Raw genomic sequence first — 16,879 nt, 5'->3', positions numbered from 1 at the left:
TTCTATTTAGATGTTTTCAATCATGAGAATGCAAATGACACAGTTTACCGGGTAACACCTTTTAAACTCTCCAACATATATAGATATTAAGGACCTTATACGTGTTACGATGGAAATCGAAACCTTTACAGCTTCACAGTTTGTAACTTTTCCCAAAATGTGCACAATTCAAACAGTTAAAATGTGAGCATGTGTAAACTGTAAAACGTGACATCAAAATGAGCAGAGGCGCACCTTCCGTCCACAGACTACTCAACAACCAAAAACTATAGAAACCACACCCGTTGTGCGATTAGTCTAATTTACACGAGTTATTTCTTCATGCCCAATCTGTGATACAGGTTCCCTTTTCTAGCATTGGATTCTTGATTTGCGTCAACAAAACATATTCTAGAATTGTACGTTGTTTGATTATGGCATAGTAGATATTTATAATACGTAGCTATTTGTCAATATTTAAACATTTATATGTAGAAAAAAGTGTTATTCCATGTTTTTGCCTTTTTTTCTGTAACGTCATCAGCTTGTTTTCAGACACAGACAGTTTACAGCAAAAATTGCTCCTTCTCTGGCTCATTTGAGCTCATATACAGTGACTTTGTATATTATAATATTGACACCGTACTTGACCTCAGTGGTGTTGGTGACCCGACGGCACAAACCCTAAACATTTACAATTAACGTCACTACCTTCCAGTTGTTGGTCTGTTTTCCCCTGGGGATCATATACTGTCAATATGTATATTATAATATTAACAGTCATTGTGATCTCAGAAGAGTTTATGACCCATCGGCGCAAAGAGTAAAGATATATAAGCATCATCACCAGCTTCTGGTTTTTAGTCTGTTCCCTCCTTTTGATCATATACTGTGAATATGTATATTATAATTCTCACAGTGTAATGATCTCAGAGGAGTTTATGACCTGTAGCCACGAAGATTTAACTTTTCGACGTCCTGGAGAAAAGAAGCTCAGAAAATAATTACCTCTCCAAAGTATTTCGTTATGGATCTTTTGTACTATAGATAATTTTATTTTCCTTTTCTATTTTGTGTAACAATGGTGTCATTCGTTATATTGTAATAGACTGCCCTATTGTTACAGAAGAGGAATTGGAGATTTGCCGGCGCCATCTGTAATACAGCTTACAAAACGTACTTGATCAGATATGAGCATATTTTACGAAATTGCAGAATAAAAAAATATAACTCATACATGCTTTGTTACTTTAAATATTTAATAAACCCTACATTTCTGAATGTTATTTTCAAATTTACATTCTTCTCAGTTGCCGTTCCTATTCACGGTCTCCCTATAGAATATATAGGACCAGTACTGTATATTATATAGTACTATACTATATATTCCTAAATGAGTATGTGAGTTGGTAGTGGAACAGTATGCGACCTCTAAGCAGTACAACAGAACGTTCCTGAACTCTACAAAATTCAAATTAAAAAAAATGTTAATGCATGCATTTCTATCTAATATGAAGTCATTTGTGTTTAACTGTTTTTTACTTGTTCTTTTGACCTCAGATAATGTAGTGCGCGAGTGTTTGTTGTTGCACTTCTATTCTACTTTATCTAAAAGTAACTGATGCCCTCTTATTCTATCAAGAATATGGGGTAACAATTTTACAAACTCTAGCAGGAAAAAGGAGGGTGTCCCCACGCTTAACTGATATTTTATGAAATTCCATTTTTATTTGTCAGCCCTTTGAAATATACAGCATCAGATACCGAAGAAAGTTTATTTGTAATTGCTAAATAAAAACTGTTTCAAACCTAGACTGAAATTTTTGCTGCGCGAGCACACCTCCCCGAAAGAAAAGAAAACACTACATGATAAGTAAATAGTGCTCCTCAGAAGTATCCCACCCGCAAACTTGATATACAAAACACCGCAAGACACGGTCATTTTTCCGCCGTGAACACCCCACGGCAATTATATAAATGGTGCTTAAAATATATTTAAAAAACTATTTTTACCTTCACAATCCCTGTCGACCACCTTGTGACCACTGTACAGAGTTAATAGAGTTCCTACCCTCCCCTCTACTACTTTGTTTTCCCGTGCTCCTTTGGAAGTGCATAAAAAAATGAATGGCAACAGTGAACCGTTCCCACCCAATAAGGAGCAAACTTGTGCTCAGAACACTTTAGCCAATAAAATGTCCATGTTGTTCCGCAGAGAAGGAGGGAATGGCTGCCAACACTTCTACTTTTAATGCTTCACAGCCAATGAACATTAAGCTTTGAAGGTCCCGCTTGGAACAGGTTACCCAATGAAATGTCCCTAATACTTCGCTTAGAGGGAAGAAATCGCTGACAACACTTCTACTTTCAATGGTTTACAGCCAATCAACATTAAGCTTGGGAAAATCCTCCCTGGAAAACATCAGCCAATCAGATGTCCCTCCTACTCTGTGGAGTTGAAGTGAATGTCTGCCAACACTTCTACTTTCAATAGTTTGCAACCAATCAACATTAAGCTGTGGAAGCTCCTCCTTAGAACATGTCAGCCAATCAGATATCCCTTCTACTCCGCGGAGAGGAAGTGAATGGCTGGCAACACTTCTACTTCCAATAGTTCGCAACCAATCAACATTAAGCTCAGGAAGGTCCTCCTTACAGAATGTGAGCCAACTAGATGTCCTTGCTATTCTGCGGAGAAGTGAATGGCAGAAAACACTTCTACTTTTGATGGTCCGCACCAAATGAACATTAAGCTTGTTGTTGAAACACCTCAGTCAATTAAACATTAATTTTGTTCCGCTTACACATACAGAACACACCCTCCCACATATTAATACATTTCCTGTAACAAAGTGACTCTATCCGTAAAAAAAGTTAACACTGCATAATAAATCAACATTATTCCACATTATATTAATGAAATGCGACAATACGGCGCATTGTTGTTTTCCGGATATAATTTCCACAGCCTACTGCAACCCCCTCCCAACAAAACTGAAGCTCCGGGACCGCGGCAGCCCCAGCGAGCTCCTTATATTATTTTTTTAACAAATACACCTTGACCTATTTCCACAGCCTACTGAACCCCCTCCCAACATAACTGAAACCCTGGGACTGCGGCAGCCCCAGCGAGCCCTGTCATTATTTTTTTTCCAAATATCCCAAAGACCTAACCCACCCAGGGGCCTCATTAAAATAAAACGCGGGAACCCGTGACCCCTGCGCCAATTGCGCAGATTTAGTGAGTCCCCACTATTATTATTCTAACAAATATCCCCGGGACCTATTTCGAGAGCCTACTGAACCCTCCTCCCAACATAACTGAAGCCCCGGGACTGCGGGGGCCCAAGCGACCCCCGCTATTATTTTTTTAACAAAACTGAATCCCCGGGACTGCTGGGGCCCCTGCGAACACCTGCTATTATTTTTTTAACAAATACCCCGATACCTAGTTCACCCAGGGGCATCATTAAAATAAAACGCGGTAACCTGCAACCCATACGCCAATTGTGCCAATTTATTTATTTTTTAAGCTTTTTTTGGCCCTGGGGTCCTTCTGGGACCCCCTGAGCAGGCCTAGGGGGTAAGGGTGTTTCTACCCTGCCCCCTGCTCTTGGTTTATACCTTTGTTTCTCTGCTTTCTGGTGACTCGCTTTTACCGAACCACAAGATGGCTGCCAACCCTTCCTGGTTTGGAGTGCTGGCAGCAAATCACAGTGAAACTCACTCACAGGACTTAGGCTCCACCCAGATATCGAAACTTTTATTTTTCTTCTAATTTCTCAGCAACTACTGAACGGATATACACCATTTTTAAGAAGGTCGCTTTCTGCCAAATTTGGAGTAATTCCGTTCAGTAGTTTCGGCTGTAGCCTGGCACAAAGTTTCCTATGGGAAAATTCTTTTTTCACTCTTATTGTTTGAATTTCTCAAAAACTACTGAACGGATTTACACCATTTAAAAAGAGGTCGCTTTATGACCCAAGCTCTACATTTCTGCCAAATTTGAGGTCATTCCGTTCAGCATTTCGAGCTGTAGCTCATCGCAAAATTTCCTATAGAAATGAACATGCAGAAAACGACTTTTGGGACTCCCATTTTTTTCTCAGCCCCTGCTTGACGAATCACCCCCAAACTCTCCGGATAGGAGCTTGCCTGGATAGACCTTTTTTTGGAGAATTTCAGAAAGATTCATCAAACGACGCCAATGTTATCAGCAAATCAAAAATTGCTTTTCCTATAGAAACTAGGTTCTAACTATAACTACCCACTGGCGACCGCCAGAGGGAATATATATCTATATATATATCTATATATATATATATATCTATATATATATATATATATATATATATATATATATATATATATATATATCATATATATATATATATATATATATATATATATATATATATATATATATATATATATATATATATATATATATATATATAGATATAGATATAGATATAGATATATTCACAGAAAAAAACATAGGTTTCACACCAGTTATAGTTAGCTGGAAGTTTTACTCGCATAAAACCATTGAAATTCCCACGTTATAGTTAGTTGGACTCACTATAACTTGCACGTGCAATGCACTGCTGATGACGTCACATATTACATCACTCATGCCATGGTCAGTGACATCACTCATGACATCACTGATGACACCATCCAGTGAATGTGTGTCTTTCTGAAAAATAAATATTAGTGAGTAATGTTTAAATATTTAAATATATGTAGTATTGTTTCACTTTCTGTATAAGTGGCTGCATGGGTTGGTGAGTAGGTACATGTGTATGTATATGGGTTATTAGATGTTTTTCTTAGTATCAGTATGAGTGTTTGTATGGTTTAGTGGGGGTATTACTTAGCACATAGATGCATGAATGACTGACTCTCTTCTTGTTTGTGTTTTGAAGACAGCATATGTGCAGGACTGTATGGGTGGATGAGTGTGTATGTGTGTGTTAGTGAGTGAATGACTGTCTCACTAGTGTCTTTATCAGTAACTAGATAAGTTTTAATGTAGTATTTGTGAATATTGATGTATATAAGTGAGTATATGTTAGAGTGAGGGATTGTAAGAGTTCCTGTTTAAATAATTACGTGTTTCTATAAGTGATTGTTTAAGAGAGTAAGTATGTGTAAGTTTCCTTAGAAGGAAGGTGGTAGTGTGTGTATAGTTGTATATGCAAATAAATGGATGTTTAATAGTTTATTTGCATGTGCGAGTATGTGTGAGAGTATCTTTTGGATGACTATCGGTGTGTAACAGGATGTATAAGTTTATCACTACATATGATGAGTAAGTATATGTATGAGTGACTATATAGAACTGTTTGTGAATGAGTGGATGTGTATATAGATGGTGGAATTACTGAATTGGTTGTTGTAACTGGTATGGGTATCTGCATTTTTTTGAAAATTTTATTTTTTATTTTTGAATATGTGTTTCAAGGGTTACATTACAGTGAAAGGAGGTCTGTCACTCTGTCACAAGGATGGTGTCATCAGTGATGTCATGAGTGATGTCACTGACCATGTCATGAGTGATGTAATATGTGACGTCATCAGCAGTGCATTGCACGCTCAAGTTATAGTGAGTCCAACTAACTATAACGTGGGAATTTCAATGGTTTTATGCGGGTAAAACTTCCAGCTAACTATAACTGGTGTGAAACCTATGGTTTTTTCAGTGAATTTAATAGGTTTTTTAAATGCTAATTCCTAACTATAACTGGTGTGAATCCTATGGTTTTTTCAGTGAATTTCAATGGTTTTTTAATAGCAAATCTCTATAGGTATGAAAAGTAATATTTTTTTATAACGAATTTTATATTGTATAATTATGTAATAGTTTTTTTAAACATTTTTTTTAATATTTTTTGCCCGGAGCGCTCCCGGGGCGCGTACCGGTGAACGCACGGGTAAGCGCAATGTTACGGCGCACCCCGGGGCGCGTACCGGTGAGCGTCCCGATAGCGCTATTGCCGCGAATGAAAACAACATTGTGACGTACCGCGCAGCCGCTTGATGCGTCATATGACGTACTGCGTAAGCGCACCCGGAAGCACACGATCGCATACGATCGCGCAACGTCTCGACTCGCTTACGCCACCCACCCCGGGGTGCGCCCCGGGGCACGTAGCGTAAGCGCGTCGGGTCATGTGATCTGAAAATAACACTTTTCATTGGTGCAGATCAGTTTTCGTTTCCAAATGATGAAAGCCTGGATCATGTGACTTGAAAATAACACTTTTCATTGGTCCAGAACAGTTTTGTTTTCCAAATGATGAAAGACCCCACCTTTTTTCCTTATTCTGACTTTGTCCTTTGACTGAGGAAGACCTGTTTTGAGTTCTATCTCTACTCTTTACTAGTATAAAATGGCTACAGTAGCAGCAACAGCTGGAGCATCTGCCCCACCACCACCACCATCTAAAAGACCACCAGAACATTACATTGGTGGTCAAGAGGAAGAGGAGGAGGATGATGAAGAGGAGGTACAGACAAGGCGGTTCCTGCCTGAAGATCAACAGTCCTACAAACCTAAAGAGCACTTTGTATGGGAGTTCTACAAAATCCCAAGGGGTTTTAAAAAAGTCAACGCTGCAAAGGTGACTTGCTTGATTTGTGGTGCAGAGCTGTCCAGGGGGAACCCTAACAAAAAATATTCCTTCGGGAATCATACCATGATTCGCCACATGATGCGTTGGCATCCAAACAATTACTCTAATGCAGAGTTAAGGGACCTCTGCAGTAAGCTTCCCCCATCAATGTCTAGATACTCAACATCAAAACAACCCACTCCATCGGGTCCGGGGGCAAGAGACACATTGGCTACTATTCAACCTAAGTTTGCCGATTACAAAATCGTGTGCAAATATTGTAACAAGACACTTTGCTATGGTGAGCAAAGTATCGAACTTATCATGGTTGCTGGTGATAACCATAAGTGTCCAAGAAAGCCTAATTTTTCCAGATTTATTTTTTTGCTCCAGTTGAGCCATTTACAATTCCTGTTTTATGTTTCTCCCCATAAAAAAAAAAAAAAAATATAAAAGTGTTCAGAAAAGCCAAAAAAAGTACAAAATGTTCAAAAAAACAAAAAAAATATAAAACAACAAAAAGAAGAAAAAAAACAGTTCTTTTTAGAACTACCTTTACTTTATAAAAATAAACCTATATTTTTAAAGAATCTCTGTCAATCTTTTTTCTGCAGGGTACGCGTACCGGTAAGTGCACCGGGGCGCGCACCAAGGCGAGCACCAAAAAAAAAAGAAAAAAAAAATTAATGAAGGAGTTAGCATGAGGGAAGAACACAAAGAGAGTAATGTTAAGAGAAAGAGAGCTAGAGGGAGAAACACAGAGGGAATGTTTATTACATAGTAAAAAACAGAGAAGGTGTAATAGGGTGAAAGTGAGAAAAGTAAAATGACTAAAGGAGCGAAAGAAAGGAAGAGAGAGGAAGAAGACTAAAGTAGAGATAGTGGGAGAATGTGAGTGGGTGTTGAAAGAAAAAAAAAGAACAGTAAAAAATGGAGAATGAAGGGTAGTGGCGGAACCGGGATAAATGAAGAACGGTGAAGGAGGGTGAGAAAAGACCAGTTAGTGTAAGTAAAGAGGGGTGAAAGAGGGTGAAAAATTGAATTAGGATAAGACATGGGGAATGACAAAGAGAAAGGACAAAGAGAGTAAAGGAAACAGTGCCTGAATGGGTTTGAGTGAAACAGCAAAGAAAGGTAAGTAATGCAGTGTGTGTGACTTATAGGGAGTCAGTGGGTGTATGTCGGGGTATGGGTGTGTAAGGTGTGTCTGTGGGTGTGGGTGTGTGGGGTGTTTCGGTGTGGGTGGAGGTGAGGGTGTGTGAGATATCTGTGAGGGGTGTGTGCGTGTGGGGGGTATGTGTGTGGGATGTATGTGTGTATATGGAATGTGTGTGTGTGTGTGAAGAGTGTGTGTGGGGGGTGTGTGTGTGTATGAGGTGTGTGTGTGCTGTGTGTGTGGGGTATATGTCAGACGTGTGTCTATGTGTTGGGAGGGGGATGAGGTGTGTGTGTAGGAGTGAAGTAAATATTTAAGAAAAAGAGAATGAGTGAAGAAGTAAAGGAAGAGGGTAAGTGAAGTAAAGAATGGGAACTGAAAGAAGTTGAATATGAGAGGGGAAATAGGGAAAGGGGAGTAAACATGGAGAATAAGTGAGGGAAGCAGAGTAAAGAAACAGGAGTGAGGTTCATTGAGAAAATATTAGTGAGGTTAAAGCAAAGGGTGATGACAAACTATATTTTTTTAGTCACACTTACCATATAATTATTGTAAACTTAATTACATGTTTTACTACACTTTGTATCTGTGAATGAGAGAAGAAAAAATAAGTTATAATTAGTAAAATATGTATTTTAAATTAAAAGATACAAATGAAGAGGTTAAAAATCATAACAGTGTATTTAGAAATAAAGTAAGAGTGAAGGACACAGAAAGGGAAATAAAGTAAGGTAGAAGGACAAAAAGAGAGAAAAAGAAATAGAAGGAGAGCAAATTACTAAGAGTAAGGAATATAGATTCACTGACAGAGAGGGAGAGAAGAACAGAGAAATGACATGAAGGTAAGAAAGATACTAAAACAATGTGAGTTAGCAAAACCTAGTCAGGAAACAGTAGTAAGTAAAAAGATAATGACTGAGACAGAAAAGAGTCTAATTAAGGATGCATTTAGAAGAATGAGGAATAGAAGATAACTGAGAGTAAGTGAAGAACAGTCATAGAGTGAAGGGATGAAGGGAGAGAGGATAATATACAACGATTGAGGGAAATGGAGTGAGGAAGTTAGTAGACAGACACACCAAGAGAAAAACTGAGTGAGGTGGAGTACAATGAGTGAGCAAAGGAAATGAGTAAGGGAGCAAAAAAAGGAAAGAGAGGAGAAGACGACTAAAACAGTGGTACTGAGAGAAAATAATTTGGTGATGAAAGTAAAGAGAAGGACATTGAAAGAAAGGAAATGAGGGATAGTAATGTAACCAGAGTAAAAGAAATGGGATGAAGAACGATGAGAGAGGAGCAGTGAAGTTGTTGTAAAAGAAAAGATAGAAGGTAGATAAACACAAGTGAACATAACACAAGGAGAGTGAGGCACTGAGGACATAGAGGTAGTGAATGAAAAATAGAGAGAAGAGGTCAAAAGAAAGGAGCAAACAAAAATAAGCGAGGGAGAGTGGGTGATTTATAGTGATAGAGTGCGATAATACTGCTGAGTGAGTAAACAGGAATTACTAAAAGTAAAGCAGAGAGACTGAAAGCTGAAAGGTTATGCAAGGGAGAGAGGGGATGCAGACAGTTGAAATGAGAATGAGGGGTTGTCAAAGAAGTGGAGTAAAGGAACGGGGGTTACGGAGAGTGAGAGAAAGACATTATAAGTGAGTAAAAAGAGCTGAAAGAGGATGGGAAAAGGAAAGTGAGTGTCAGAGAATGGGAATACAATTTAATTTACACAATCCAAAGTATAGAATAACTTGTACAACATGTTACATAGTTTATTTTTGCTGTTCTCAGAATATATTGGATTTCACTTAAACAGTGAGTTCAAATTACTCATCATATGACAGCGGGAAAAAAAACACAATCTAAAAGATTGTGTTTTTAAAAAAACCTTAGATACTGACAAATGACAAATCTACACTAATCTTTGATTGACTTACTTTTCCTTGAGGCCAAATAGTATATCATGGAGGTCCTTTTCTCGTTGCAAAGTACTCTGCTGTTCACTAAAAAATCCATTTCATCGACTTTCTAGAAGAAAAGCTCCAAGAACATCTGAAATATTTTCATATACTCCTTTTTTCAGTCATGACTCTTTACTCATTCCTGTACCTTTCCTTTTGGCCAAATAGTGTCAGATGTATGAGTATATTTTCAAAATAATTCTAAGAAACTCTGAAATTACCTTTTTTCCGACGTTCTGAAAGAAAGTCTCATACAACATTTTCCCAATATTTAAGTATTTGTAAAACCATCTCTGACTCACTCATGTTCATCATTTTGTATAATACTAATATCACTTACTATGAGATCCACTTACAGTACCTATATGACAACTCAATTTGTTATATTATCCGGATCACTTTTACTCAGAATATAATTTTAAACAGCAAACTAACCTTTATTAAATGCTCCCGTCTTCATAGGCCAATTACCTTTACTTAAATTTTGGTTGTAAAAACACTAGGTATGAATTTTTTAAGCCAAAAGGCAAACGTTGTTTGAAAGTCAACAGTGGGTCCAACCTTTACAACTTTTTAAATAGCATGTGTAATACCCTGATGTTGTAGAAGGACCGTCATGAAAAATAATAGCTACAGTTGCAAAGGTTCTTCCTGATATTGATAACTGAGATGCCATACAATTTTTAATAGAAGTTGTCAAATTAGTTCCATCAGGTCTACATCGTTGGAACATTAAAATGACATACTGACCATAATTTTGTAGAAATAATGTGGACAGCATTGTAGACTTACATTGGGTACACACCATATTGTGATCCGCTGCTTTAACTAGATTATTAAAAGGCACTGATTTGCAGTCTGGTAAAGTCAAATATATAAATCTTTCAGTGTCTATTCTAGTAGTACTTGATAAAGTACAGTTGTCGCAGTCATGCTGCCATTGATAAGAAAGGCTAAAAAGATTTTTTATATCTACACCTTCATCTTCCAATACATCAAACATATACATTAAAAATTCCTGACAATCCTGCTGAATATTCTGTGAAAATTGATTTTGACCAGAACATATGTCTAGAAGATTTCGAATTTCTGAAACACTTTCTATTTTTGCTCTATCATTGCTACATTTCTCAAACACGGAATTCAACAAACAACAGAATCTTTGATCCCGATTTTCAACAGTCTGTTCTTGTATATTTTGAAGAAAAAAACAACATTAACCACTACATTAGCATAGCAGTTGACACCAGAACTGTTTTCAAACTGAAATCCAACAACATCTTCAACAGAATCCTTTTTCTTTCTCCTTACAATTACAGTTTCATCTACTTTTTGTCTTTTTGCTACTACCTCACTGCAATTATTCTCATTTCTTCTTTTTCGGCCTACCACACGTTTTTCAAACAGAGGATATTGAGGCAAATGTGGAGCATACTTTCTTCTTAACCTATTGTATTCTTTAACACAATGTAGATCTGCACAAATCTTTGTTTCATCACACTCAATCAAGTACAATCCTGATAAAGTTCTGACTCGTGATAATGCCACATATGCCATACCATCTTTAAACACAGAACTTCCAATGTTCACCAAAGCGCTATCTACACTTAAACCTTGAGATTTATGAATTGTCACCGCATATGCCAAACAAATAGGAAACTGTTTTCGGCGAACATATAAGTCTTTCACAAGCAAAAACCTAGCTGAACAACGACACATTTTTTCTATTTCATCAATGCCATCAAATTTAAATTTTACAATTTCAATTCCATCTCTATTTTTGTAATTCACAAAACCAACAACATGACCCATTGCTCCATTTACCAGACCTCTTTCAACATTTAAATTCCTTCTCAAAATGATACGACAATTTAAACACACATTCAGAGTCTTTTCAAAACCAGCAGTTTTAGATATAGTCTTCTCTAATGAATCCAATTTTGATTTCAAATTTTCAGACAAAATAATTGTTGCTACCATATGTTCAATTTCATCTATAGCTTCCAGTTTCACTATCTCTTCATTTTCTAACTTTAACATTTTGTTGTTGAACATGGAACATTCTTTCAGAGTTGGCATCAAACATATGCCAGATTTCTTCTCGTTCATTTTCTTAAAAATATTCTCTGGAAGAATGTTTTCATTTGGGTACAAATTTGAAATTAATCGTCCATGTAAAGCTTCTTTCCCTTGCTGACTTACTTTTCCGATTCTTACATCTTGTAGAATATTTTTATAATCTTCATCCTTTGCCTGCCGCATATTTTGAAGCAGTTCTGCATATTTGAAGTTTAACCATATATTAACGTTTCCAATGCTTCCTAGGCACTTCCTGGTATCTTCATGCGTGAGCATTTTGAACACAGGTTGTCCTTTCACTGGAGTCAACTGCAGTAGATCTCCAAAAACAATAATATGTTTTCCTCCAAATAAGACATCATAGTCTGTTCTAAGAATCTCTTGCATTCTCAAATGCACAAAAGCAAGCATTATATTTGACACCATGCTTACTTCATGAATGATAAGAAGTTTCATTTTCTTCAGGACTCTCGAAACTTCGGAACACGCATCTCCAGATAGCTTGTGATATTGTAATTTGTTATCATGCTCCACTGGCAGCATCAGTAAACAATGTAAAGTAATCCCTTTAATATTATGTGCTGCCAGCCCAGTTGGAGCGGTAACAACACATGATAGCGGTGATTCAGTCCTTTTCTGCAGATAAGTTGCAATTGCTTTAATCAAAAACTTTTTCCAGCTCCCGCTTCTCCACTTACGTACAGTTGGACTGGTTTAAATGATGTACATGAGCACTCTTTTTTCTCATGAGTGAATCCATGTTCAATCTTTTCTGTGACTTCGTCATATATCTGTTTCTGCTCAAGGTTTAGTTGTTTCACCAAATCTTCTAAGTTAACTACATCATCTTGAGCTTGTTCCATAGCTCTTTCCACCTCATCCATGGCAGTGGCAGCTTCATTTTGAATAATTGGTCCTCCAAGTGGATCCTGACTCAATCAAGCAGAACTCTGACTGTCTTGAGAACTTTCTCTAGCAATTTCTGCAGCAATTGGGGCTTCTTGCTCTATTTCTTCGTTCAACATTTGCAGATCATTTGGAAAAACAGGACATTCTATGGTATCCTTGGTTGCATTAAAAGACTCTTCGTAACAGAGAAAATCACCAAGTAGTTCCTCTTCTGTACACCATGGCTTAAAGAGTTGCAAAAGAGCTAAATAGTAAAATTCCCTTTTCTCTGGATTTTCGCAACTCAATTTTCGATGATTAATCAAATGGCCTTTTTTCTGTCTCACTAGACATCCTTCACACCCAATGATAGCATATATTCCATTGTTGATATCTTCCCTGATGGTTCTCTTATAAATATAGTTTTGCAGAGCTTCATACAAACAACTGTTCTCAAGATGACTACTTCTATTTGGATAGTATGTATCCAACATGTTTGTCTTCAAAATATCTGTACTTTCTGGTTCTTTCTCCGCCAAATACTCTATTTCTTGTACAGATTTCAAAACTCGATTTCGTGTTGCAGCAAGACCTAGACTCACCCAAATGATGGTTCTAGATTTGGCATAGAGACTTGCTGATGACAATCGATCAGAACATTCATATGCTCCAATTTCTCGATGCGACAACATCTTCAGACTGTAACTGTATAATTTCTTGCTTAGACTCTTTTCATGTGAAATGTCCTCCCACATTTCCTTCAGTTCTGTCTTTTCTTTTTTTGTGATGTAAGACATCACATATCGAGCCACAGCAATAGAGTTGTTAGCAACAAATTGAATATCCATGTTAGCATTCCACATGGACAAAATCACTGGGTTGTAGTCGTTGATGTACTTGGACTCTTCGTTTCTTTTTAAATTGTTATGTATTTTTTTGTGATTTCCTCGTCACAGTATGTCGCAGAGAAGACATCAAATTATTTACTCTTCCTTTAGAAATCACTGGTCGTGGAAAGCTGAAACGACATTTTGTGTAGAACTTGTCCTTGTTTCTGAATTTTCGACGACAGTACTTTCCACAACGATGGGATTGAAAGCGTAAAACTTGTTGCCTTAAACTGTTTTCTTCGGTAGTTTTTGGAACAACACATGTTGAATACTCTTCAATGAAGCTTATCACTGTCTCATCCGAATCTGTTCCAAATTTGGGTGCATCTTTAATCCACAACAACATATGTATATGAGGAGCACCTCTCGCTTGATACTCCTTTCTCCAAAAGAAATCCAAAACCTCTCCAAGGGGAGGATTTTTTTTGTTGGTAATAAAAGACATCATAGCTTCAAATCTATGATTGAAATATCTGCATACATTCACTGGATCCAAAGAACACAGTTCTCCAGGTGTTTTGAATTCTATATTTTGTATATTTGCATTTGCCTCTCGTAGAAATTGAAGTAAGTCGTCCCATGCATACTCGGCACAGCTAAGAGTGAGGAACCATGTAGGAGTTCCTAAGTTTCGTAGCATACATTTCAATTCCCCATGATGACGGTACCAATACTCGTTTGTACCACGCTGACATGCCATGAGATTGATTAAATGAGATTCCAAAATATTATCTTGCAGATTCACTTTCTCCATAAAGTCCCTCGCCGAAACATTTTGCAGATGTGCTCCACTTTTCAGTATATGGTTTACTGCATAAGAAAGCCCAGACAAGTCACTTTCATACAGTAAATGAAACAAATAGGGAATGCATTGACGAAACCTTGGATCTTCAGCATATAATCTTACAGTTCGATATTCAGATGCAGGAATTTGAAGTGGTCGATCATCATATCGTCCACCTCGACCTGTTGGAAATAGCTGTGGAAAAGAACGAGCTTCCAAATTTTCTTCCCATACACTAATGGGACTTCCTTTTGCTGCTTTCATTTGAAACAATTCAATTGCATTCCCCATTACTTCTTTGGAATGCAAAGGATGAACAGTATAATGTTCATATATTTCTTCACTTCTAGACACATCAACTTTTTCAATTTGGCCGCCTGAACAATCACTGTCTTCATCTGCAGCTGTTTCCTCTGCTGCAACACATACATATTTGTAATACTCATTGTTTTTGACTAAATACAACGTTGCCTTTTTGACTTTCCTAACATCCACTAAATCTTGCCAGATTTTCTTACTCTTTGTCGGAACCCCATTAACTAGAATAACTAAAGGTTCCTCTTCTACTTTTTCTATACCAATTGTATCAATATTTTTTTTGAAATCTAGAGGCAAATAAACAACTCTTCCCTTTAATCCTTTCTGCAAATCTGTAGGAGGCAATTTCCCTATCTTAGGCTCCATGCGAACAATTGCCTGAAAAGGATGGACACATTGAATGAAAATAGACTCATACGTATTTAAATCCATCAATTCACGGGGAATGTCTACCAACTCCAGATTATTATGAACAGCTCTAGCAGGCATTCTGTTTTGATTTAATTTATCATAACAATATTTACAAATACGCTGATCAGAATTCAAATCAAAACAATTCTCCACCCACAAATAAGTTGCAAAATCCTTCCACTCATAATTATTCATATTTTCACTTTTTACGTATAAATCAACTAATCTAGTTTGATGTTTATAATGACTTTGTCGACAACACACACAGTAAAATTCGGCCTTTCACTTGATTTCACCTTAAACCTGGTAATTTCCTGCTCAAACTTTTCTGTACTTGAAATCTGTACATTCTCTTCCACATTACCTCGAATTGCTGTGTCAATTTCTACACTGTCCTCTTTTTCACCAAAATAACAAATCTTAATTTCTTCACAAATCTTCTTCACATCTAATTCAGTTCCATGCAAAAGAGCACTGTTTAATTGTTTAAGCTTAAGTGCTGGACTTTTTGCATAATACAAAATTCTCACTAATTTCCTCATTTTGGTATGATGCACTGCTAACATCCTAAAATGATAAAAAAACACTCTGACAGACTTTTCTAGAAAGACAAGCCAGTGAATGCCCTTGCAAACCTGTGTTTTCTCTCACTCTGTTCTAAGTCTTGCAACAACTTCACTTTCTGCTTTAGACTTTTCTTACTATATGTACGTAAGAAATTACAAAACAAATCAATTGATTCCTGTCGCACACTACAAATACGACTACACTTCCAAGTGTACACTGGACCCTTAGTACGTCTCCCTAAAACTTCATCAGTTAACACCTCTTCTGGTTCTCTAGGCACAAGTTTCTCTTTTTCAATCGGACAACCGTCTTTCACTTCATTCGCTCGACCACTGGTGTCCACTGCATGCACTAAATCATTCTCCTGGAAGTAACTCTCCTCATTAAAAAATGGCTCACAACTTGAACTGTGCATCCAGTCTCCTGAAAAAACTTTACAAAAATTAGTCCGATTAATTACTCTTTTCCATCTACTGTTTGATTTGAAAACATCAATTGTCTTGTTAAGTGTCCTAATTCTATTGATTATTAAAATAAAATATTTTTTCTTAACTTCAAAAGCCTGATCAACAATCTTCTCTACACTTTTCTTTTTCTTATACAAATCAGCTCTCTGTTTACCTTTCCTAATGTTTTTTAACAAATTTAAAACCACACTATTGCGAAACATTCGTTTACAAATGTCTCTAAACTGATTCTGCCTTCTATTCCTATACATATTAGTCTCTCCTGCTCCAGTTGTAGGATTCTTTGAGGTTCTCTCCTTCCTTTTCAAATTTACTCTCTCATTCTCTTTTTCTACATGCTGTCCAACATTTTTTTTTTTTATCTACATATGTTCCGTAAGAAAGACTTAGTTGTCTTACCAGGAGCTTTGTTCCTGTTTTTTGAAGTATTTGTTGTGGAAGAGTGCTGTAATTCCGTTGCTGATTTTGTTTTTTTGCGGTTATCATGTTTTCTTCTCCTTTGCCTTGAGGGCATCTTTCCTTACTCTTGAAATCTTGATTTCAATCTGTGTTAAAGAAAAAAATAGCACATTATAGACCACTATTACCAAACAACAAAGCAATGACAAAAAGCAAACGGTCTATTCAGGGTTACAGATCAGGTGTGGATTCTCCAGGGGTGCAGAAGAGGTGAGGCCTGTATTGAAGAGTGTAGTGGAAGACAGCTCTGTCCACAGGTACAAAGAAGATGAGACCTGTGTCTAAGAGTGCAGTAGGGGATAGGCT

The sequence above is a fragment of the Lissotriton helveticus genome, chromosome 12 (assembly GCF_964261635.1).
Source record: "Lissotriton helveticus chromosome 12, aLisHel1.1, whole genome shotgun sequence".
Lineage (NCBI taxonomy): Eukaryota > Metazoa > Chordata > Amphibia > Caudata > Salamandridae > Lissotriton > Lissotriton helveticus.
Note: the sequence above shows the minus strand (reverse complement) of the source record.